Here is a 23913-nt window from a genome sequence, read left to right on the forward strand (position 1 = left end):
CAACCTTCAATTAAATAATTTATCACAGCAGTACTGTCTCTTTCAAACGTACTAACCTCCAATTCCTGTCCTTACTTTTCTTTCTCCAAAAACTCAATCGCCACACAATAAGCTATGTAATAGACGTGAAGCCATCTGTAAGCTTAGAACTTCGATTCTTCAAAACTTTTAAGGAACATTGAAATATCTTAGTAGTACGTGTTTAATTATTATATCCGTCTATCTTTCCAGTGTCGCGTCAGCACCAGCAAGAATACAACGCAAGGCAGAACAATTACTGAACTAGCTAGCGCTGCGGCACCGTGTCCTCACATGTTTAATTATTAACAATACAGATTATTTAAATGAAGTTAAAGTTTTATCTGTATAATATAATCAACATGTTTTGCTGCATTTCGTCTTAGAAATGAATACCGTCATCACATGTAAATACGCGCTTTATAAAGTGGCGCAGGTTGTGCAATATTATAACTGTAGTGCAAGTTTACAGTGGGGTAATTGTACTTATAAGTCCAAATATTTCTACAAGGAGTACTTGATGGACTGATTTAGTGTGTTTAGAGTTCTTGGGATGAAACTGTTTCTAAACCGCGAAGTCCGTACAGGGACTAAAGCGTTTGCTGTGGCTCAGGCAGCATCTGCTTCATGCGGTGTACCGATAATTCTCTTTCCAATCAGCTGCTGCTGTGATTTCCCACTCAGATACAGTGATATAAATACTCCGAGTGGTGCAGTGAGAGTAATGTGGAAAAAGATGATCTGCTGTGGCAACCCTTAACGGGATCAGCTGAAAGAACATGCAGTGAGAGTTACAACGCTAAAGCAGTTATGGTATTTGGAATACTATGGCTATTCCCTGGACCATTATATTGCTACAGGTTAATTACAATCAGATGCATTACACTAATAAACAATATGCAGTTAATTTCAGTGTATTTATAAAGCCGCGCCAGGAATGTGGATTTAAGAAAGAAAGGGTGATCACACAGGAACAGTAGCACTGCTTTGACACTGGGTGCCGCCAGTCTGCAAAACCGGGCGGATAAATTGCGTACGCCAAGGAATGAGTTACCGTGGAAATGTGCGTGGCTTTACGCCAAGTTTAGGTTTTATAAATCGCGATTTGAGCGTGGAAAGGTTCGTACGCAACATTTCTGTGCGTACGCACCGTTTATACATGAGGCCCCAGCTATGTTATATGAGTTGGAGACGGTGGCACTGACCAGAAAGCAGGAGACAGAGCTGGAGGTAGCAGAGTTAAAGATGCAGTGGGTGTGATGAGGATGGATAGGATTAGAAATGAGCACATTAGAGGGTCAGCTCAAGTTGGACGGTTGGGAGACAAAGTCAGAGAGGTGAGATTGTGATGGTTTGGACATGTGCAGAGGAGAGATGCTGGGTATATTGGGAGAAGGATGTTAAGGATAGAGCTGCCAGGTAAGAGGAAGGCCTAAGAGAAGGTTTATGGATGTGGTGAGAGAGGACATGCAGGTGATGGGTGTAACAGAAGAAGATGCAGAGGACACAAAGATATGGAAAAAGATGATCCGCTGTGGCAACCCCTAACAGGAGCAGCAAGAAGAAGAAGAAGAAGTATAGTGCTCTTCACTAACTGTAGGTGCAGAGCGATGTGAGCAAATACAAGTAGAGTCTTTGCCAACTAACGGCTCCATTCGAGACTGGACATTTGGCCGTATGTCGGTTACAAAGTGTACGGGTCATTGTAGCTGAGACTCTGCGGGGCTGGTGTGGGTCAGTGTTAGGCATATTTTAACTACAGGTATGGAGTTGCCCAAACCGATCTTCAAGTCTTGGCATTCACATGCTGGGTTCATGTCAGTGTTTCTTCACCATTGGTTTGTGGGTGGGTGTCTTTGGTTTGCGAGTGGGTTGCAGTGGGTCACTTAAGCCAATGTTTCTCAACAACTTGAATGAGACCTGAGTTCCTGGTTGCCATTGTTTGTTCACAAGTGGGTCACAGTGGGTCACCTAAGTAACTGGTAGCTCTGAGCGATATGTTTCCCTATATATAAGTGAGCTTGCATCACAGAAGGGGGCCTCAAATCATGCTCATTTCACCAAGGAGTGGTTTCAAATAGCTGGTAATCAGTCATCACTGAATTTAAAAAGGGAATGTTAGTTTGCAGGATCTTAAAAGTTGGAAAAAACTGGTGTAAGAAAGGTTATGTGAGATGAAAGAATAAGAATGCATCAGCACCAATGAAAACAACTTTTATTGTGCCCTCCAAGAGTCAGAAAACATATGAGACAATAATAATAATAAATAATAATAATAATAAAAGATGTATTACTCTTGCTAATTTTGGCAATTTGTAGAACATTATTACCCTATTGTTTTCCTGTAGCCATCAGATGTTAGCACAAATCACTTCAACTCGGTCAGCTGTAAATCAGTATGTGACTGTATAAATTATACTAAATACTGTATTAGTACATGGATAAAATACAGATTTATTAAAAAAAGCAATGAGAACAATTTACATACAGTTAGATTAAACATAAATAACATCAACATTCAATTAAATTTGACTTTTATATAGTGCATTTCACTGAGAGCACCTGCTGAGTGGTGATGATGCAATATGGCCAAAATGTGATAACAACATGATGGCATCATCTTTGAACACAAAATAATGGTTTGATAAGTAAAAAAAATACATTCATAACAATAATAATATTTTAAAAAGTTCTTAAATGTAACATTAAGTCTGACCGTGCACTCTTGACAGTTTTCATGCTTCACTGTTTTGTTAATGGTTTGTTTCCATAAGTTGTTCTAAATAAATGTTAAAATTCATTGACAAACAGAAAGTATCAGTGCAAATAAATATGTCATCTGCAGGAGCAGCTAATGTAATTCCATTCACACCTTTTTGTTCATTTTTGAGTGTCTGATTCAAAAATACACATTATATAATTAATAAATTAAAAAAATCCTTGATGAGCATTTATAGAATAATGTACTGCATGTGCTAAAATTTTGCACAACAATATTTTTAGAATAAAACACAACAGCATGTTTTGCATATGTACGAGGAGTTATGTAGCTTTGCAAAAGTGAAACATGTAATATGTCGTTATTTGATATCATTTTATTTCAGCTACTCAATATTTATAATCTCTACAATACATAATGAAAAAGTGTAGCAAAAGCGTGTGATAACCCAGTGCAGCGGGAAAGGGGTGCCAGACTACACTTTGGGTATCTTGTAGTTTGAGGACAAAACAGGATCAGAGGGAGAGATGAGACATGAACAAAAATGTATTTTTGAACTATACAGTATCTTACATAAGACTAGCAGTCAGAAAACTTTATGCCTTTATACCTTTTGTCTTATTCTATTGTTACACCAGAGATATGGCTGAACATTAAGAGCATTCCATTAACTTGTTAGCTTATAGAAGGTAAAACAGAATCTTCAATTATTGATATAGCTATGTGAAACTTATATTTAATTCAATTTAATCAAAAACGTGGGTGAATTTAACATTAACATTATCATGAAAGGTTTGTCTTTTACAAGTACTAAATACAAATAATTATTGTTCTTGTATACAAACAGTACACTCCATATTCGTCAGTTGACTTTCCTATGTATCATCTTGTAATAAATCTAACTTGATGTTGCTGAAAGCAGATTGATCACTACCGCTCACCTTCCTAAACTCTAAAGCTACAAGTATAAAGATAAACCAATATATATAAATTGTCATGGTACAAGGGACGAAGTCCAAAATAAAGCTGGAGTGCCAACCCAGCCACTCTGTTTAATAATAAATCAACAAAAAACAGCTTTTGTCAACAAAATAAACAGGTGCACAATGAGGCAAGCACAAAATAAAGATACAAGTCAAGTTTGCTAATGGTCTGTTTATAGAGCTCCATTTTGCAGTACATTAAGGCTGAGACGGCCTTTATATGGTTCGGAATGGAAGGGGTGGGGCATCTCGGAGGAAGCAGGGTACATTCATTTGCCCTCAAGAGTCATCTTCTTGGAGCTGGGGTGGGAAGACACAAGACTGTTATCGACAGTGTCCCTTCATAGAGTGGAATCACATACATGATCTGAGACAATAAGCTGATTCACAGATGTGCATGTATGACTGTATATGTGTAAATAAAAGGACAGTTACAAGATAATTCTGGCAAAAATTGGAAAATGTAATACTTTTAAAGGAAAAGATACAAAGATGAAATCAGCAATGACTTATCCCCATGACTACCACACACAATAAAGTCCTATGGTGGAGACTTATATGCAGTGAATTACACACCCCAGCCTTTCCTGAAGTGCACACAATAGTCCAGAGTTTGAATAGTCTTATTTTACTGGGTGGAAGAATTATAGAAGCAGGCCAAAGAATGAATCTGTTGTTTTTAAATGGAAAACGTTTTCACAGTCATTACTGTGACATAATGAAAAAAAATAAACTTAACACGCTCATCCAGTACCGCTAGAAGTTACAAGGGCAGCACAGGATTCAAGAGATTATTTCCCCTGGACATGAATGCTGATCTTCACCTATATAGACACTTCTTCAAACCATAGTTTCTTTAAATGGTCAATGCAGTTGCTGATTCATTTAGATAGTCTGCAGGTCTTTTCCCTCTGATTACTGTTTTCCTGTTTCCTTTCAATAATGGTGCCCTTTATGCAAATTGCCTCCAAACAGATCCCGGAAACCAGATGTTCTGTTTTCAAGGGTGTTGATGTGAATCACCAGTCTACTCCAAAATGGCATGGACAGGATATCAGAGTGACAAATGGCAAACCCATAATATTTCTGTGTCGCAGTGCTGCAATCTATCATTTATGAGATGAACCTAAAGATAAAAGGTGTGTTACACTTCTACATGAAGGCTTAACCAGTGATTTGCAAATAAGCTGAAGCGTGACAGTGTCTCTTCCTTCTGTAATATTCCACCAACTGGACCGATCACCTTGCCAATTAGCTATAATTTATGGATCTGGCTCAGTCCATGAATCTGGCTTTGAGGAGGTTCCTAATGAACTTTTCATACGTCCTCATCTGATTTGTGGAAGTTTTTAGCCCAATCTACCTTTTGCTTAAAAGATTCACAAGATCATTAAATCACAGCTTGATTTTCATCTGCACAAGTCACTTAGCACGATATCCTTCTACATTTTGTGCAACTGCTTCATTAAATTAGCCAACATTCTTCAATGCTCATGCTCACTCTGTTATTTGGAAAACTCCTTGCATGGCCAAGCAGCTCATTCACATCAATTCAGTTCAGTTAGAAGCCATTATGACTGTTCATTTACTGCAACAGCTGCTCTGCATATTAGGCGTCCTGGTAACAGCCATGCTGCACATTGTAATGTTAAGAATAATAAAGTAGATGAAAGGCCAGTAAAGGATGTAGATTGAAGGAGGGTACTGATATCAGTATCACACTTGGTATCAGGCTGCCTTTTCCTTTTATGTAATACCTGTTTTTATATTGATACAAGGCAGAATCAAGTTTTTAAAATAAAAAACAAGTTTATCCAATTGTGCACTCTTGTAGCAGTAAGCCAAAGGATGGTGTTGTTCCTAAATAGATCATTTCACATGATCTGTTTTCAGACTGTTGACCAACTAATCTGTTTTATTTCTCTGAAATAAATGAATAGGCCAGTAGATCACCTGAGCCTTGTAGTAGATCTAGAAGATTTTTTATTAGTAAATAATATGCAGTGATAATACTCATATGCATCAAGAGTAAGATCTGGATTATGCAATTTATACAGGGGCAAACTGTGACTGGCACAGGCCAATTCAAATACTATGTCCACGAGCAGATGTGTGCACTGCCATGTTGAGCAAATATATGAACGCTTCAGTCCTGTCTAAGCTGGCTATGCATAACCTGTGATTTTATCATGCAACAGTTGTCATGTATGCATGTCAGTGGAACATACTCTGGGCTCATCTGAGGTACGTAATGCTGTACTACTCCGGGATGAGAGGGGGTGCTGGTACTAATCAAATCCTCTTCCATTCCCTCCACAGTGCGAAGAAGAGGCCAGTGAGAGCAGGTGACTCTGACCATTCTGGTCTCCCAACTACAAATCACGGGGCTGTTGGAAGGAGGCATCACTCTGTAATCAGTGCACACAGCAAGAACAGCTTCTGTGAGCCCTAACTGGCTCTCTGTCTTGCTTATTTTGATTTCCTATTTGTGCTATAGAGAACTTTTTTCGTTTTCTGTTTTACCTGGGTTATACATGGACGACCAGGTTGGAGCCCCAACATTTATCGTTTTGGACTTGTTGTTCCTCCCTTGACCACGTAGTCTAATTCATTCAAACTCTCCATTTGTGAAATAGGTAAACACTTGCAATGCTATGATTTAAATAAATAAGAGACTGGCTGTGATATTACATATTCTAGCTACAGTCGACAAAACTTGAATTAGTGACAAAATGGAATATTGGCAACCAATCAGAAATGATGTTGCCTATGATTCTTTACAGTAAGTACATTTACTACCAGTGTGCAGAAAATATTTCCAAAATGATTTTTATTTGCCCCGTTTCATATAATCAAGTCTAGCTCCAGTCTGTTTACTGCTCTGAGTTGTCTTCTATATTTAAAATGTGGTGACTGGTAATAGACAGTAGTTGATCCAGTATACCAGATGAAAATCTTCTTCTAGTATGGATTCTGAGGAAACAGTTTTTTAAAAATGTTTGAAAAACTTGTGAGCACATTTAAACATAAAACACAATCATGCATATGACAGAAAATGGGAAATGTGATTTGGTGTTGAGGCGTTAGCACCTTAAAGGTAAATCTTTGTGTGTGGACTTGTATTTGAACTGTGTGTAGTAGGTGAGCCTACTCCTTTAAAAGAATTATCCAGGTTGCTGTGCTGTTCAACAAGATTGATGAGTCAATGGAAACAAAAAGAAAGAACAGGAGGAAGCCACATCTTGTGCTGTGTTCACTTGGCAGTGGTGGCGAGAGCGAGCAAATGAGTGAGAGAGAGATGAACATTTGCAGTCAAATCTATTTGAGTACCAGAACGTTAACAAGCATTTCAATGGATGAGACATATCTATTGTGAATGGTAGCAGAAAACCAGAGTGAAACAACAAGAACTGTTGGGGTGTAAACCCAGTAGCCCTGTTTAGTGTTTCCAAACAAAAAAACAAAACAATGCACAATGGCACAACAACAAAGACACTGACCAAAATCAGCCTGCATAGACTTCTCTCTCTTGGTAGTTCAAACATTTTTTTCATCTCAACTCCTGGTCATGAGAATGAGATGCCGCCTTCTGGGGTGGTTCATTTTTTGGAGCCACTCAAGTGATAAGACTGCTCTTAACATCACTGCCGGGGTTGAGTGCCCTCATTGGATGTCTTTTCAGTGCTGTGGGGGAAATACAAGTTACAATACAATGCCCCCTCTTGTCCCTGAGTGGCAACACTTACTTCAGTCAAGCCAGAAAGATGATCCCCAGTTGCACATGCATGACACTATGTTAATTACATTACATCATTACATTCATCAGTATTACACTTGTTACTTGTTAAAATAGGTTTCAGTCTGAAAATTATATACAAACAATTATAGCAGTATCTAACAAAACCATCAAAATTTTCAGTTACAGCATGATATCGATTTTAGGCAATATCATCCAATCAATGATGATCTCAAGTTCAGCCGAGATAAACTGTTAAAATAAGTCAAGATTTTTTAAAGTATAGACCAATGCTGCAGAAATTCATCTTGCAAGCTATTCACTCCCTTGATCAATTCTTTAACAAATCATACATTGAACTTGTATTCTCTGTGATATTTTTATTCTTAAGAACTGAAACTAAAAACTGGCTTTTTCTAATGTGTTCATATTGTTATGTTCTCTTAAGAAGAAAAAATGAATTATACAATTTACATAAATATTTAATTCTTGTGTTGTGGAAGCTAAGCAAAGGTTAAAAATAATTACCTTAAAAGGGTACTAGATTTTGACTGTGATTCATCGAAATAAATGCAATATATCCTGGAAAAAACCCCCACATATGATCATTATTCAGGCATTGAATGAAAAGGAAGACCAAAGGGAATTCCAGAGAAGTTACAGATAAAAATTATATAAATCTGTAAATTAGGAAAAGGGTACAACACAATATCTAGGTGTTAGGATGTTCCATTTGTTCAGTTCTCAAGAAATGGAATGCCAGACCACCCCAATTATGCCTATAAATGGTCATCCCACAAAACTCTCTGTGCTGTGATGGACGGCCGGCTACAGACTCCGGTCGCCACCCCAAGGCTGCTAGGAGGAGCCCTCCAGACAGCATGATCGTGCCCCGAGTTCCAGCAGGGCCTCATGGACTTTGTAGTTTGTATACACAGCCCTTCTGGATACCTTGGGGACCACCGGGAGTCGCTGTAGGGGGGCTAGTGGGCTCTTATGTGCCCTATAACCTGGGAGTGCGTCATCATCACGTGACAGGAAGGAACGCCGTGCTCCCGGGCTGAAGAAACGGACTGTTTACCCTGACCCGGAGGGAATAAGGACTTGTGGGTTTGGCCGGGAACCACTTCTGGGTCAGGGGATATAAAAGGACTGTGGGAAAGCCCAGACACTGAGCTGAGCTGGGAGGTAGGAGGGCGAAGTGTCTGGGCGAGGAGGATTGATTAGAGAGAGAGAGAGAGAATTGTGTTTATGAGTGTGGAGTGGAGGGTGCTTTGTGCACAGTTTAATTATAAAATAAATAATAATTATAATTTCACCTGGTGTTCAGAGTGGTACCTGAGGGTTCAAGAGGTGGACCACACCTCTATCTGCTACACTGGCGTAATCGGCAGGATTCTCTGGCCGTCTGTTGGCAGAGGATCTGCATTAAAAATAAATTTTGTAGTAGCAGAGAACCGTAAGAAGGTCCCTCTTGAAACCGCGGAGGTGAAAACCACACCCACGACAAAGAGCGCTGCAATTGTGAGCCGTAATCTACAGCAGACCACAATGGGGAAGAAATCTGGGAAGAAGACTGGATCTACCCAGAAGACGTCGGTCCCAGATGGGCTGAAAACGTTATGGACTTACCTGACAGGCGGTGAGGAAGACCGGGCGCGGTTCAAAGCCGAGCAAACCTGAGCGGGGAGACAACCGGAACAGTGTAGAATCGCGACTCCCGAAGACTACTACAGGGAGTTGGAGCAGGATCGTCTACGTTCCGAGGTAAGTGCTGGAAAAGCACTCGAACCTCCGGAAACTTATTATTCATGTTTTGCAGAGGCCTGTCTGCACAAAGCGGACAGAGAGCACGCCCGCCTCAGACCTAGGCAAGATGGCCGCGAGAAGAAGAAGGCGAGCCAGTCTGGGAGTCCGCAGAGGGGAAGCCCATACGCTGACAACGACCACGTGACCTCGCGCGATGGTGGCCGGGAAGACGGTCAGTGTGGCTCCTTCGGTGAGGTCTATAATTCCCCGACGAGTCTGAGCTCCCTGAAAGGGAAGGGGGCGGCAAGCGAAGCAGCGCCGAATGTAAACAAAGGTAAAGAGGGGCGGGAAGTGACTGAACGGTCTGCCGACAAAGTTAAAGAGGCAGACCGCAGCCAGCCGCGGGAGGCTACCCGTTCCTCTTCGGACTCCATGTCCCAGAAGCCGCCGCGAAGCCCAACAGAGCATGTGCCAGGAGCGAACGTGCTAATTGGCTCCCGGCCGGCAGGTGAGACAAACGCGGAAGCGAGATTACCTCCGGCCGAAACAAGTAACTTTATAAACTTACGGGAGCTCGTGAAATATCTCGAGCCCCTATATATCTTCTTCCAGGGACTAAAGGACTTGAAGGAGCATGTGGAGGAGCTGGGAGCTACAGCCGAAACGCCGTTGAAAGGACTACAGGAGTACCTACGGCGATTAGGCCGTGAAGCCCCGGCCTCGATTAATGTGGCGGTGCAGGTAGGTGCCCTCTGTACCGTATATAATAAGGGGACACAGTGCGATAAGACACCGCAGTTAATAAGTAGCGGGTGTCAAAGCGCTGTGAACCCGACACTTGAGCGTGGCACAATGACTGAGTTGGCGGGGGAGGGAGCGATCAAGCAAGGCATGCGTGTGACGTGGCCTTCCGGAGCGAGTCGCCACTCCAGACCCCGACCGGTGTAATAAGGGCATTGTCGTTGGTTACCGGAGGGGCGGGGGAAGTGCCGATCTCCCCGGTACAGCTAAAGAGTGCTGTTACCCGGAGCGATGCGGTACTAATGACGCCTCCTCCGAAACAACACAGAACAACGGCCGTGCAAACAGCAAAGAGGCTCTCTTTTCTCCATAGAGAGCCTCAAGCTGAGCACAAGCCCCAGGGAAAGCAGGAGATCCCCGAAATAAACCACGGGTCTCCTGACAAGGTAAAGAAACGGGCGGAGAGCAGCAAAGCAGCCGTAAAACCCTCCTTAGCGGAGGAAAGGGTGGAGCTGACCGAATTCCCGAGATGTTTCAGGTCTTGGGAAGAGAGGCAACCAGGAGGACGTCGGCGGTGCTACAACTGTCGGCAACCGGGCCACGTGTGGCGAAGTTGTCCCCGGAGGACAGGGGAGCGGTGGGATAGAAGATACACCGTTCCCCCAAGGTTCGCTGGGGGATCTAGACAACGTAGCTAAGGTCCGGGTGACGCGTCCTCCTGGAGGAGGACGTCCCTCGCGGGGATCGACGCTCCGCCCCAGTTGTCATCGCTAAGGGGGGGGAACTGTGATGGACGGCCAGCTACAGACTCCGGTCGCCACCCCCCAGGCCGCCAGGAGGCGACCTCCAGACAGCATGATCGTGCCCCGAGTTCCAGCAGGGCCTCATGGACTTTGTAGTTTGTATACACAGCCCTGCTGGATACCTTGGGGACCACCGGGAGTCGCTGTAGGGGGGCTAGTGGGCTCTTATGTGCCCTATAACCCGGGAGTGCGTCATCATCACGTGACAGGAAGGGACGACGTGCTCCCGGGCTGAAGAAAAGGACTGTTTACCCTGACCCGGAGGGAATAAGGACTTGTGGGTTTGGCCGGGAACCACTTCCGGGTCAGGGGATATAAAAGGACTGTGGGAAAGCTCAGACACTGAGCTGAGCTGGGAGGTAGGAGGGCGAAGTGTCTGGGCGAGGAGGATTGATTAGAGAGAGAGAGAATTGTGTTTATGAGTGTGGAGTGGAGGGTGCTTTGTGCACAGTTTAATTATAAAATAAATAATAATTATACTTTCACCTGGTGTTCAGAGTGGTACCTGAGGGTTCAAGAGGTGGACCACGCCTCTATCTGCTACAGTGCATACAAGACAGAGATTTGTGAGGCCAATAATATCTGTGAAGTGGTTACAGGGTTAAATAGCTGAAAGTAAAAATGCACCAGTTAGCCACATCACAAGCTCTGCATAACACTGGTCTTTATGGGAGAGTGATTCAAAGGCACCATTACCCAAAACTGAACCATGTCCAAACATGTCTTATTTCAAATGTGGGAATAGATTTTTATGAGACGTCCAAAGTTTGTAGAACCCCCAAAACACACCATGCTTACAGTAAGTACTGCAGGAGAACTTATTTGTGTCTGGTTAAAAAAAACTGATGCTTGGAAGAAAGTGTATCTTTCAGCAGGACAACACACAAGGTTCAAGGACAAAAAGGTTAAAAAAGGTCCTGCAATGGCCAAGTGAAAACCCTGATCTCAATCTGGCTGAGAATCTGTGACACAATTTGAAAATTGTGATGCTCAGACCTCATTTGACTAACCTTACCTTAACAACCTGAAGCAAGTCTTTCTGGAAGAATGACACAAAATCACAAAATTAATATATATTTACCCAAACATATTTTGAGTACGTGTGATTACTGCTACCAAAGGTGGATCTACAAAATATCTAATTTGTGGCAAACACCTTATTTCCTTTTTTTTCTTAGTATGTTTTAATAACATAAAGCAATGTCACAGTAAAATAATTTAGAATTTCAGAGCATTGGAATAAAAATATCATAGAGAACAAAATATCACTTTAGGATTTGTTATTCAGTAAAATTAGAGAATTGCAGTTTACTGGTTACATAAGCTGGCTCTGCATTTATCTGCATGTGTCACATAGGCATGACCTAAGAAAGCTCCTTTATTGCCTGTGTCCCATGCCAGAGTGCTCTTGATGAGTCAGCGTATGCACATTGCTCCAGTCAAAGTTGTTTATCTTAATGAGAATGACCATTGATATCATTCATTAAATCACTGATAATAAAACCTTCTAGTAGGCTCAATAGGCACCTACTGGCCCATTCATATGAGACTGATGAACACTGATAAATTCCGTTCAATGGAGTGATAACAAACCAATTGGGCTTATTACTGCAGACCTCAGAATTGAATGCTAGGAAGAAAGCTAGGCCAATTTTTATCCATTCCTGTTTACTCCATTACAGTAAGATAGGGCAGGAGCTTTCCACAGGGAAGCTAGCTACAAGGCAAAATCCAAACTTGGAAATTACCCTACTGACTCATAATGGGCCAATTTATACTTGCTAATTAATCTCATTCAAATGTCTTTGGAATTCAAGAGGAAGCGACTGCACACATTGAAAACCAATGAAGATGCTTGACACGCAATCTCTTCCCAGTCAATTAGTTTTCATATTGTGCAGTGGCTTTATAGGATACATTATTACAAGATACATTACAGAATAAAACAAAAAACAGTATAATATGAAATATACATAATAAGGGATGAAACAGAAATCTGGCAAAATACCACAAATTCATCACTGACAGATACCAAAAGGTTTCTTCACAGAGTGGCTAGGCAGACACTCCATGATTCAGGAGTGATTCAGGAGAACCTCAAAGTAGCCAGCTGAGGTAGTTTGGGTATGTCGTAAGAATGCCCTCAGGATGGCTTGCCGCTAGAGCTGATCCAGAATCCTGCAGTAGATCCAGGACACACTGGAGAGATTATATCGCTTGTCTGGCTTAAGATCACCTGGGAATTCCCCAGGAACAGCTGGAATTTGGAGATGAAGACAGAGAAGGCTTGGCTGACCTTCTTGAACCTGTTGTCATGACACTCTCCAAGAAAAGTGGTTTCAGAAAATGTGACGAGATGATAAAACTGTTAAAGTGGGCAGACCAAGTTATTATAGTATGGCATAGTGTAGTGTAGTATAATATAGCAGTGGCCAGAAGATAGAAGCTCTCACTGATCAGCACTTAAAGTTGGGGCTGAGCCTGTTACCTGATTGACAAAGACTTCTCTTGAAGCACTCTATCTGTTCCACAGTTTTCTAAGAAGAACTTCTCAGGGGATGGGCAACACCCAGTTAGCAGGGAGAATATCCTGCATGAGGAGGACTATGTAGGTGGATGACAGGAGGTGACAGAAATTTCTAAAGTACTGGTGTAAGGACCAATGAGAAGTTACATAGCTAAAGATAGTTAGGTGAGACTGTGGTCAGCAGAGTGACAACAAAAGCCTGAGTTGGGAGTTCTGTGAATTCACAATCTAAACAAATGAGAACAATGATTGGGCCATATGTGGGAGGGTGCACTACGGATTACAGCCCATGATCATTACAAGAATGCATGGAGAGAACAAAGCAAGATGAGTTATGATTTGTCCCATACTGTTTCAATGTTTATATTCATATTTTTTGTTTTAGAGAGATCCCCTGTGACCCTTGACTACAGAAAAGTTTGCATAGGTATGCTAGAGTTCAGGGTTTTGCCTGTTCTGCTATGAAGTAAAAGAGTAAATATGCCCAGTTGGCCAAGGACATAAGCTGCTCATTCCTGCATGTTATCTATGTGTGCCTCTCTCATCTTGGAGTTCATTACAGTGAAGAAAATGGTGGTCAACTGGTAATGGAAACCAGGAAGGAATGTTAACCACTTTACTATCATGTTACACGTTGTAAGTGGACGAAAACAATGAATATATTGGGGGTTGGAAGAAAGCTCCTAATGTAGGTGAAATACTGGCGTTATAGTCGCACCAGAACTTGTTATTAATTTAGCACTATTTGAATAGGGGTGAGGTCAATTATAAGCAAAACTGCAGATATTTTTTCTTGAGAGCGTTTCAGAATTCTTTACGATTTGTAACGTTTTATTGTGAATACCCCTTCCTGAGCATTGTACATATTTACTATATGGATTGTATAATGTCTTAATGAAATATAAGCAATCTATTTATCCCTAGGTCCCAGTTTGTCTGGCCCTCATGAATGGGTTAGAGTGCAAAATGCATTGACCTGATGGACATCAAGGTTTTAACTGTGGATACCACGGCTATATTGAGTATCTCAACATTTTATTTATTTAACACCATGAAAATTAAAGACTATTTACTTGCCTATGTTTTGAAAAATGTTTAGTATGTTGGAAGCCATTGTGCTCAAGTGAATTTTTTTTTAAAGTGGAGGCTGGGTATTTGTGAACCTGTAGTATTTACATGAACCAAAAAAAAATGATAAATGGCATGGCTGTTGTTTAGTTTAAACTTAATAAATATGTTGCTTTGAGATGCACATGAAATTGCTTTATAGACATTTATACTCTATTTTAGCTGTATTTACAATCATGAATGGTACAGTTAAGAAACTGCTTGACTCACTCCTGCGTATCAGTGCTGTGGTTGCTCGCTATTGGCTTATGCGTATTACATGTAATGGTGTAACAACCCTACCTATAGTGCCAAGTGTTTGGTCACTCAGAAGTGCTTATTGTTTAGAGAAACTGAAAGAACAATCTTTGTACTGGATTGGTGAAGAGAGGAATGTGTATTTTTGTACTAAAATTCTCTTTGTATATACACACTGGCACACAATGATATTATCCCCATTAAGCATACTCTTAAGAGATTGTGTTCTGTTTATGCACTTTATGGTCAATGCTGAACACTTATTTGTGGTTGTGACAGAGGCAATCTGTGTATATCTGCTACCTTCAGCAGTTATACAAGAAGGGTGGCATATGCTGTGGCTGAGGAAACTTCTGTGAAGAGTGTGTGTATATTATACTTCAATAAATTTGACCTACATTGTGACCCTCAACAATTTACCTAAGTTGTTTACACTTCAGCTGAATACAATGTAAAGTTACAGTACTATGACTCTGTAATAATAATGATGATAATAATAATAATAATAAATTATATTTATAAAGCATTTTTTTCACTACTCAAAGCCCATAGACAGAGGGAAACTTCTTCAGTCACCACAAATGTGTAGCACACATGCAATAGCCATAGCAGGAATTATTGCACCAGTTCTCTCACCAGACATTAGCTATTAGGTGGTGAAGGGGTGGGAGCTAGCCAATTACAAACAGGGGATGATGGGAGCCATGATGGGCAATTTAGCCAAGACATTGGGATAAACCGTACTCTTTTTTCGAAAGATGCCCAGAGATCTTTAATGACCACAGAGACTCAGGATCTTGCTTCTAGAAAGTTCCTTGTGATGGTGTTTGTTATATTAAAATATGGGTGACTACATGCAAAGCAAATTGATGCATACCCTGGTAATACCTGTTTTAATTTGTCAACTGACACTTGAAACTATCTGTAACATAGGCAATAAAATATTGGTCGTTAGGGTAATTCATTTTTTGTGAGTAAGTGGGCTCAATGGTTGCCTAGCCCAACAAACCTTCATTCTAAATATAACAATACAATGCTTTTAAGTTTTGTTCTCAAGAATCCCTGCCACCAGCTCAAGCCAAATTTAATGCTGATTGTTCCTGTTAAGTCAAAGTATTTATCTATTTACTTATTTAAAGTGTGTCCAGGAAAGTCCATATAGTGCTCTATCTTTTATCAGAAGTTTCATTTATCAGAATTAAGTGTTTTATGTCTTTTGACCTGAATGTGGTCTCTTGCAGAAAGCAGAAATGCACTGCATATTCCAAGTCAGGATCCCACCGGTCCATCCTTAAGCTGTCAGTAGCGATGGCTCAGACAGATAAATTAAATAGAACCAGTGAGCATACCATGTTTTAAAATCAAAAATAAATTTCGATTTATGTCCCGCTCCTAACAGCTTACTCCTACCAGATGTTATGAATTGCCTGTGGAGATGGAAGATTAAGAAACCACTGTGGAATAAAACTATAAAAAAGAAAATGAGGAATGGGGTTCCAGGAGGATGTCCCGTTAAGTTGGATGTCTGCAGGATGAAAACAAAAATAAGCACCAGTGTTCTTAGATACAGCTCGGCATTACACCGTTAGGTAAAAAGGGTTTCAGAGGCATGTTGCTCCTTACTCCTCTGAAGTTTGAACAAAAGTAAATGCTGAGTCCCAGTAAAGCTTCATTTATATTTGGTCGAGACCAAAACAATCAAAGCTTCATGGGTGGAGGAAGTGACCACATTGGTCTCACAGCAGTTTGTCTTTCTCCATTCTATACAAAAAGATGAAACAAAAGTAGCGGTGTCATATTAATCCAGGCAAATCCCTTAAAATGCTTCCCAAGCTTGCTTATCTAGACACAAACTTGAATATGTAAGGTTAATGTTCACTTTTTTCATATTTTAATGAATCTTCTCTTTTATTCTCATTTCGGTGTTCTAAAAACACCTATATTAAAATAAAAGGGGCCGAAAAAGTAAAAGAAAGACATTTATCTACAAATTCTGAGTTTATATATTTTAGTCATCTTTGTCGTTTGTCTCTTGATATCAAGTTTTTATAATTTTCTTTTTTTTATTATCCCTCATCAAGTAAAGTTCACACAGAGCAATTTTCAATGTTTTTCTACTACTTAAAACATTTATATAATGTGTTTTAATCTGAGTTTTGGTATTTCTGATACTCATTTTGTACTTTTTGCATATTTGTGGTATGTCTTATGCACATTTTCAATGTAATCTGTTCTGTCTACGCTATATTGCTTTCTGTTTTTGGACAGTTGCTGATATTTTATGACCATTTTTGCAAGTCATATTGTGTACAGTAACCATGCTTCTTGCCTGTCACGTGAATCAGAGGTGATGTAACTCACTCATAAAAGATTTCATAATATGTATGAAGATTTTATAATGTATTTTATTTGATTTCTAAACAACAGTTTCTATCAGCATTATTAATGCATGCAATGAATTCAGAGAAGTATCGTATTGTACATGGACCTAATAGATTGGTAATATGGTATATTATCTGTGAATAGCATTAGCAGCTAACCTATTAAACCTTTCTGTCTCTGTCCTGAGAAGTTTACTTTGCTTTTTTCAAAAAAGGAATTTTTGTGGTTTTAAATTAACATTCTTTGTTGGAGATGTCTGTTATTAAACACCAAAAGCTCTTAAAATAAAAACAGTACAGGACTATTAAATACATTTTTAACCTGGTCACTGACCAATGTTGTCAAAATGTTGAGCAATGTGGGAACTGATCATGGATGGTGTGCTACTCTATTGCAGGGCATAGTCATGAATATACTTGTACATACAGTACATTCATACATCCACTAGTAAAAAAGTGTGAGATACACTGTTTTATGAAGCTAAAGAGCTTGGTGCAGATGCTTTCTTATGTCCCTAGTTCTTCTTTTGCAATTTGAAAAGACAACCTACTACTCCTTACACTAGTTTAGCCACACATTAGACCAAAGAGTAGGATTATCAACAACTTTACACACAAAAGAATCTTAATGTAGTGAAATGAAAACTTACCCAAAACCAGTGCTGTATCCAGAAGAGCTGCTTTAAATAATGTGTTAAATTCAAGATTTAAAAAAAAAGCTCAGAATGAGCCAATATAACTATCATTTGAATTAATATATTTGGTGTAGAGATTTAGTATAATTCATTTGATTAAACTGCAAATAATACAGAAAAATGTGATTATAATGATGCGTTTTTATCTTTGTATGTATTTACTTAGTCTACAGCAGGGGTCTCAACCTTGTTTTTTAAAAAGCTACAGTGGTTGTAGATTTTCATTCATACCACTTTATAAATTAGTTCCCAATTACTGCTGCTAATGGAACGCACTTTGCCCAGATACACCATGTAATTAGATAAAGGACTATGTATTATAAACAGAAAGAATTGGCTTCTAATTATAAAACTGGTTGCAGCAAAAAACGGACGCTGTTGCAGAACTCCAGAGGTGAATCTGAAACCCCTACATTAGAGCTTGGCAGTGCACTCACTTTGACATATCAGACACTTTTAATATCGTTTATTTTGGTTTTCTGAAAACATCATCCAATTGTTTTTGACCTCGATCATTTCAGTATTTATTAAGTACTAGCTGCTGGTTAAGGGAAAAATAAGCAATTTGGGTTTTATTATCTCAAAAAATGAGTAAATTAAAATCAAGGCAACAAAGTGTATACCATTAGCAGCAGTAACTGGCTACTAATTAAGAAAGTGGTTGGAAAGAAAACATACAAGGCCTTCTAGAACTGAGTTTGAAAGCCCCTTGCCTATAGCATCTCACTATTGCTTTATTAAAAGCTGAAAATGAACAAAGCACACCAGTTCTATGGTCACAGTGTTGCACTTGACCCCATTGCACAGTCCATAATTCCATTCTAACCTGCATCTGTTATTTCAAACTTCAGCAAAAGCCAACCAATCAGTGAAGTAAATCACACCATCTTGTGCATGTCACAGCCAAATCAGTTAATCTGCAGGGCTACAGTATGAGTGGCACCCCTATGACAAGAATCAGCTCAGCCACTAAATCACACAAATTCCCAGGGTTTAACTGAAGCAAGGATGAAAGCTGTAATCATGTTGTCGACATGGAAAAAGGGTCTGCTGCAGCACAGTGATGAAGAGGTTCAGATGATCAAGGTGGCGTTATACATGGCTGTTCTGTTCTGGATTGTTAAAAACATTGTGATGTTTATCTGGTTATTTTCCATAGCATTTGATAGTTCCATTAATAAACATTTTTCAAATCATAGAAAGACCAGCTTATATAAAGAATATATATAGCACTGTTAAATTCTCTAAAAATCTGCTTGTTTTGAGTTACAAGATTATTATATGAATTGATAACAATATATTCTGACAGCTTGAATATTTAGTTGCAACCTTTTGATATACTTTATTTGGTTTTATCACCAGCTGAATATATATATATATATATATATATATATATATATATATATATATATACTGTGGCACGTGGCTGGGTGTGGTAGGGCTTGCGCCTCCTCCAGACCACGTGGGGGCAACCACCCTGGTTGCTATGGGGACCACGGGTACAGAGATTTGAAGCTTGACCCTGTTTATGGCCCATGGTCACCACCAGGGGGCGCCTGAATGCCTTTGGAGCCCTGGACTCCGGGTGTGGCGGAAGTGCTGAGGGCAAGAGAAGCGGGGACACCCGGCATCCTTCCGGGTGCACAGCCGGCACTTCCGCCACACTGGTGAGTGCCGGTGGAAGATTGCTGGGGAGCACCTGGAGCACATCCGGGTAATGATAAAAGGGGCCGCCTCCCTCCATTTTGGAGCTGGAGTTGGGTGAGGAGAAGGACAGAGCTCGGGTGGAGAGGGAAAGAGGCGGCCTGAAGAGAACAGAAAGGCATTCGTGTTGGCCAGGACTTTGGGGGAGTATTTGGGGTGTTGTGGTGCACTTATTGACTTGTAAATAATAGAAATATGTATAATAAACGTGTTGTGGGTGACGTCAACGTGTCCACCTGTCTGTGTCTGGGCCGGCTTCCTCAATATATATATATATTGTCATGGACAGCCGGGGTCCTTGCCCAGGCCTCTTCACTGAGAGGACTGGGGGAGCAAGCCTGGTCAAGACAATACCTCCCCAGCAATGCTAGATGGCAGTCCTCCTGAGTTGCAGTGGTGCCTAGGACTCCCGCAGGGCTTCATGGGAGATGGAGTTGAATACAGCCCTGTTGTGGTCTGGGGGAACCATCAGGGAGTGCTGCAGCTACTGCTGAACCATGGAGAGCAGCTCTGCCACCACACCAGGAAATGCTGCCAGAATTAGGTCAAAGAGCACCTGGAGCACTTCCAGGCGCCTTATAAAAGGAGCCAACAGCCACTGCTCGGGAGGGGGGAGACAAAGCTTGCCGAGCAGGAGTGGAGGAGAAAAAGAAAAGAAAAGTAAAGTATAGGATAGGGTTGTGATTGAGCTTGTGTTATGTGGACTGTGTTGTTGAGCTTGTGGCAGACAAGGAAGATGTTTCCCACAAGGGAGAGGAAAATAAAATCAGGTGTGCTTTTGACAGTGTGCCTCCTGCATCTGCCTGTGTCGGGTTGAGCGCTAGTATAGCGCCATCTACTTTCACTATATATATATATATACTGTGCATCCAGAAAGTATTCACAGCGCATCACTTTTTCCACCTTTTGTTATGTTACAGCCTTATTCCAAAATGGATTAAATTCATTTTTTTCATCAGAATTCTGCACACAACACCCCATAATGACAACATGAAAAAAGTTTATTTGAGGTTTTTGCAAATTTATTAAAAATTAAAAAACTGAGAAATCCCATGTACATAAGTATTCACAGCCTTTGCTCAATACTTTGTCGATGCACCTTTGGCAGCAATTACAGCCTCAAGTCTTTTTGAATATGATGCCACAAGCTTGGCACACCTATCCTTGGCCAGTTTCGCCCATTCCTCTTTGCAGCACCTCTCAAGCTCCATCAGGTTGGATGGGAAGCGTCGGTGCACAGCCATTTTAAGATCTCTCCAGAGATGTTCAATTGGATTCAAGTCTGGGCTCTGGCTGGGCCACTCAAGGACATTCACAGAGTTGTCCTGAAGCCACTCCTTTGATATCTTGGCTGTGTACTTAGGGTCGTTGTCCTGCTGAAAGATTAACTGTCGCCCCAGTCTGAGGTCAAGAGCGCTCTGGAGCAGGTTTTCATCCAGGATGTCTCTGTACATTGCTGCAGTCATCTTTCCCTTTATCCTGACTAGTCTCCCAGTCCCTGCTGCTGAAAAACATCCCCACAGCATGATGCTGCTACCACCATGCTTCACTGTAGGGATGGTGCTGGCCTGGTGATGAGCGGTGCCTGGTTTCCTCCAAATATGACGCCTGGCATTCACACCAAAGAGTTCAATCTTTGTCTCATCAGACCACAGAATTTTCTTTCTCATGGTCTGAGAGTCCTTCAGGTGCCTTTTGGCAAACTCCAGGTGGGCTGCCATGTGCCTTTTACTAAGGAGTGGCTTCCGTCTGGCCACTCTACCATACAAGCCTGATTGGTGGGTTGCTGCAGAGATGGGTGTCCTTCTGGAAGGTTTTCCTCTCTCCACAGAGGACCTCTGGAGCTCTGACAGAGTGACCATCAGGTTCTTGGTCACCTCCCTGACTAAGGCCCTTCTCCCCCGATCGCTCAGTTTAGATGGCCAGCCAGCTCTAGGAAGAGTCCTGGTGGTTTCGAACTTCTTCCACTTACGGATGATGGAGGCCACTGTGCTCATTGGGACCTTCAAAGCAGCAGAAATTTTTCTGTAATCTTCCCCAGATTTGTGCCTCAAGACAATCCTGTCTTGGAGGTCTACAGACAATTCCTTTGACTTCATGCTTGGTTTGTGCTCTGACATGAACTGTCAACTGTAGGACCTTATATAGACAGGTGTGTGCCTTTCCAAATCATGTCCAATCAACTGAATTTACCACAGGTGGACTCCAATTAAGCTGCAGAAACATCTCATGGATGATCAGGGGAAACAGGATGCACCTGAGCTCAATTTTGAGCTTCACGGCAAAGGCTGTGAATACTTATGTACATGTGCTTTCTCAATTTTTTTATTTTTAATAAATTTACAAAAATCTCAAGTAAACTTTTTTCACGTTGTCTTTATGGAATGTTGTGTGTAGAATTCTGAGGAAAAAAATGAATTTAATCCATTTTGGAATAAGGCTGTAACATAACAAAATGTGGAAAAAGTGATGCACTGTGAATACTTTCCGGATGCAGTGTATATATATATATATATATATATATATATATATATATATATATATATATATATATATATATTGTAAGTATGTGGACACTTGAGGGCGCTGTTGCCCCGTGAAACCCAACAGACAGATGATCTGGACACAGGTTTAAAAGCACTAAGAAATAATTTAATTTTCTTCTTCAAACTGCCCCAAAGCACCTCCACCACTATAAACACAATAATCAATAATAATTCTTTTTCTCCTCTCCTCCCAGCAGCTCTGTCACACTCCCTCCCAACTCCAGTTTGGCTTGCTGGGTCTGCACCAGTCCTTTAAATAGTTGACCCAGAAGTGCTCCTGTCCTTCAGTCCATGTGATTCAATAGCACTTCCGGGTCAGATGAAGCCTTATATTTTTCTTCAGCCCAGAAGTACTTCTGTTCTTCCGTCCCCGTGACATGGGAGTACTTCCGGGCTATAGGGAAAATAAAAATCCCTGCGTTTTCCTGCAGCGTCACCCGATGGCACCCACGGCACCCAGCAGGGCTGTGAAGTCGAACTCCATCTCACATGATGCCCTGCGGGAATCCGGGGCACCTCCATGCTGCAGGGAGGACTCCATCTAGCGGTCTGGATGTGTTGGTTGGGATAAGCTGCCGGCTGTCTCTCACTATATATACAGTATATATATATATATATATATATATATATATATATATATATATATATATATATATATATATATAGCGGTAAGACAGCCCCTGGAGCCAGACAGACAGACACGGAATGTCCAAAAACACACATGTTTATTATACAGAAGAGCACCACAATGCCTAAATCAGCCAAACTCAGTCCCTTCTTTCTTTTTCTCTCTCTTTCTCCAAATCCTTCTGCCGCCTCTACTCCTCTCCCCAGAAGCTCAGTCCTCCTCCTGACTCGGCTGGCTAGTGGAGAAAGGCGGCCTCTTTTATAAGCACCCGGGATGTGTTCCAGGTGCCCCTTGACGATCTTCCGGTGGCACTTCCTGGTGTGGCGGAAGTGCCGCATGAGCACCCGGAAGCACTCCGGGTGTCCCTGGAATTCCTTCCGTCAGCACTTCCAAGTGTGGCGGAAGTGCTGATGTCCAGGGCTCCACCATCCTGCGGGGGCCCCTTTCTGGTGACCACGAGCCCCAATAGGGTTGAGCTTCTATGCTCCGTTCCTGTGGCCCCCATACCAACCAGGGCGGGTGCCTTCTAGTGGCCCAGGAGAGATATAGTCCCTCTCTGGGTCCTTCCAGCAAATTTGAATTAAAAGAAGAAGCATCCCAATATGGTTTGTTGTAAATTCTAATCAGCAAGAAAAACTATTTTAGTATATTACAGCTTGAATTAACTGTGCCTGGACAACGTTCTATTCATGACATATCTCAGAATAATGACTACCAGTCCAAATACATCAAAACATTGCATTTATTCATTATTAAACACATAAAGTACAGAGGAAAGTAGAATGCAAGTAAAACTATGCAGTTTCTCTGAGTCTACCTGAATAGGTGTTACACCCTTGTCTATTCTGTGGGGTTCTTTGCATCCTTTGGCTCTGTCTTTTTTTTTTTTAACCTGATCCTTCTCTCTTGCTTTTCACACTAACTCTTGCACCAAATATAGACTCAAAGATAGCTTTGCAGTGCTTGAAGCTCCCTCCAGGTTCAATTTTCATCAAGCTCCACAATGACTGTCATGGCCACAGCTACCCCAGCTTGTGGCCATGTGCTGCCACCTGTTAACCTGAACACCCAACAGTTTTTTACAAGCGTTCCTTGGCAGTCTTGCTATGTTGTGCTTGAGTACCTGCTACCTAGTATCTTATTACCACTCAGACCTCTTCTCATTCTGTCTTCTAGTGGTAACCCTCTTCTAGTGGTAGTGGTAAGTTGTTCTACTTGGGCACTCGACACAGCCACAGGTAACTATCTCTGCTTACTAGCACACGAGTAAAGTTCTATTGGAGATATCCAGAAGAGAGCGAAATGACTACACTAGAAG

This window comes from Erpetoichthys calabaricus, chromosome 14 (genome assembly GCF_900747795.2).
Source record: "Erpetoichthys calabaricus chromosome 14, fErpCal1.3, whole genome shotgun sequence".
NCBI lineage: Eukaryota > Metazoa > Chordata > Cladistia > Polypteriformes > Polypteridae > Erpetoichthys > Erpetoichthys calabaricus.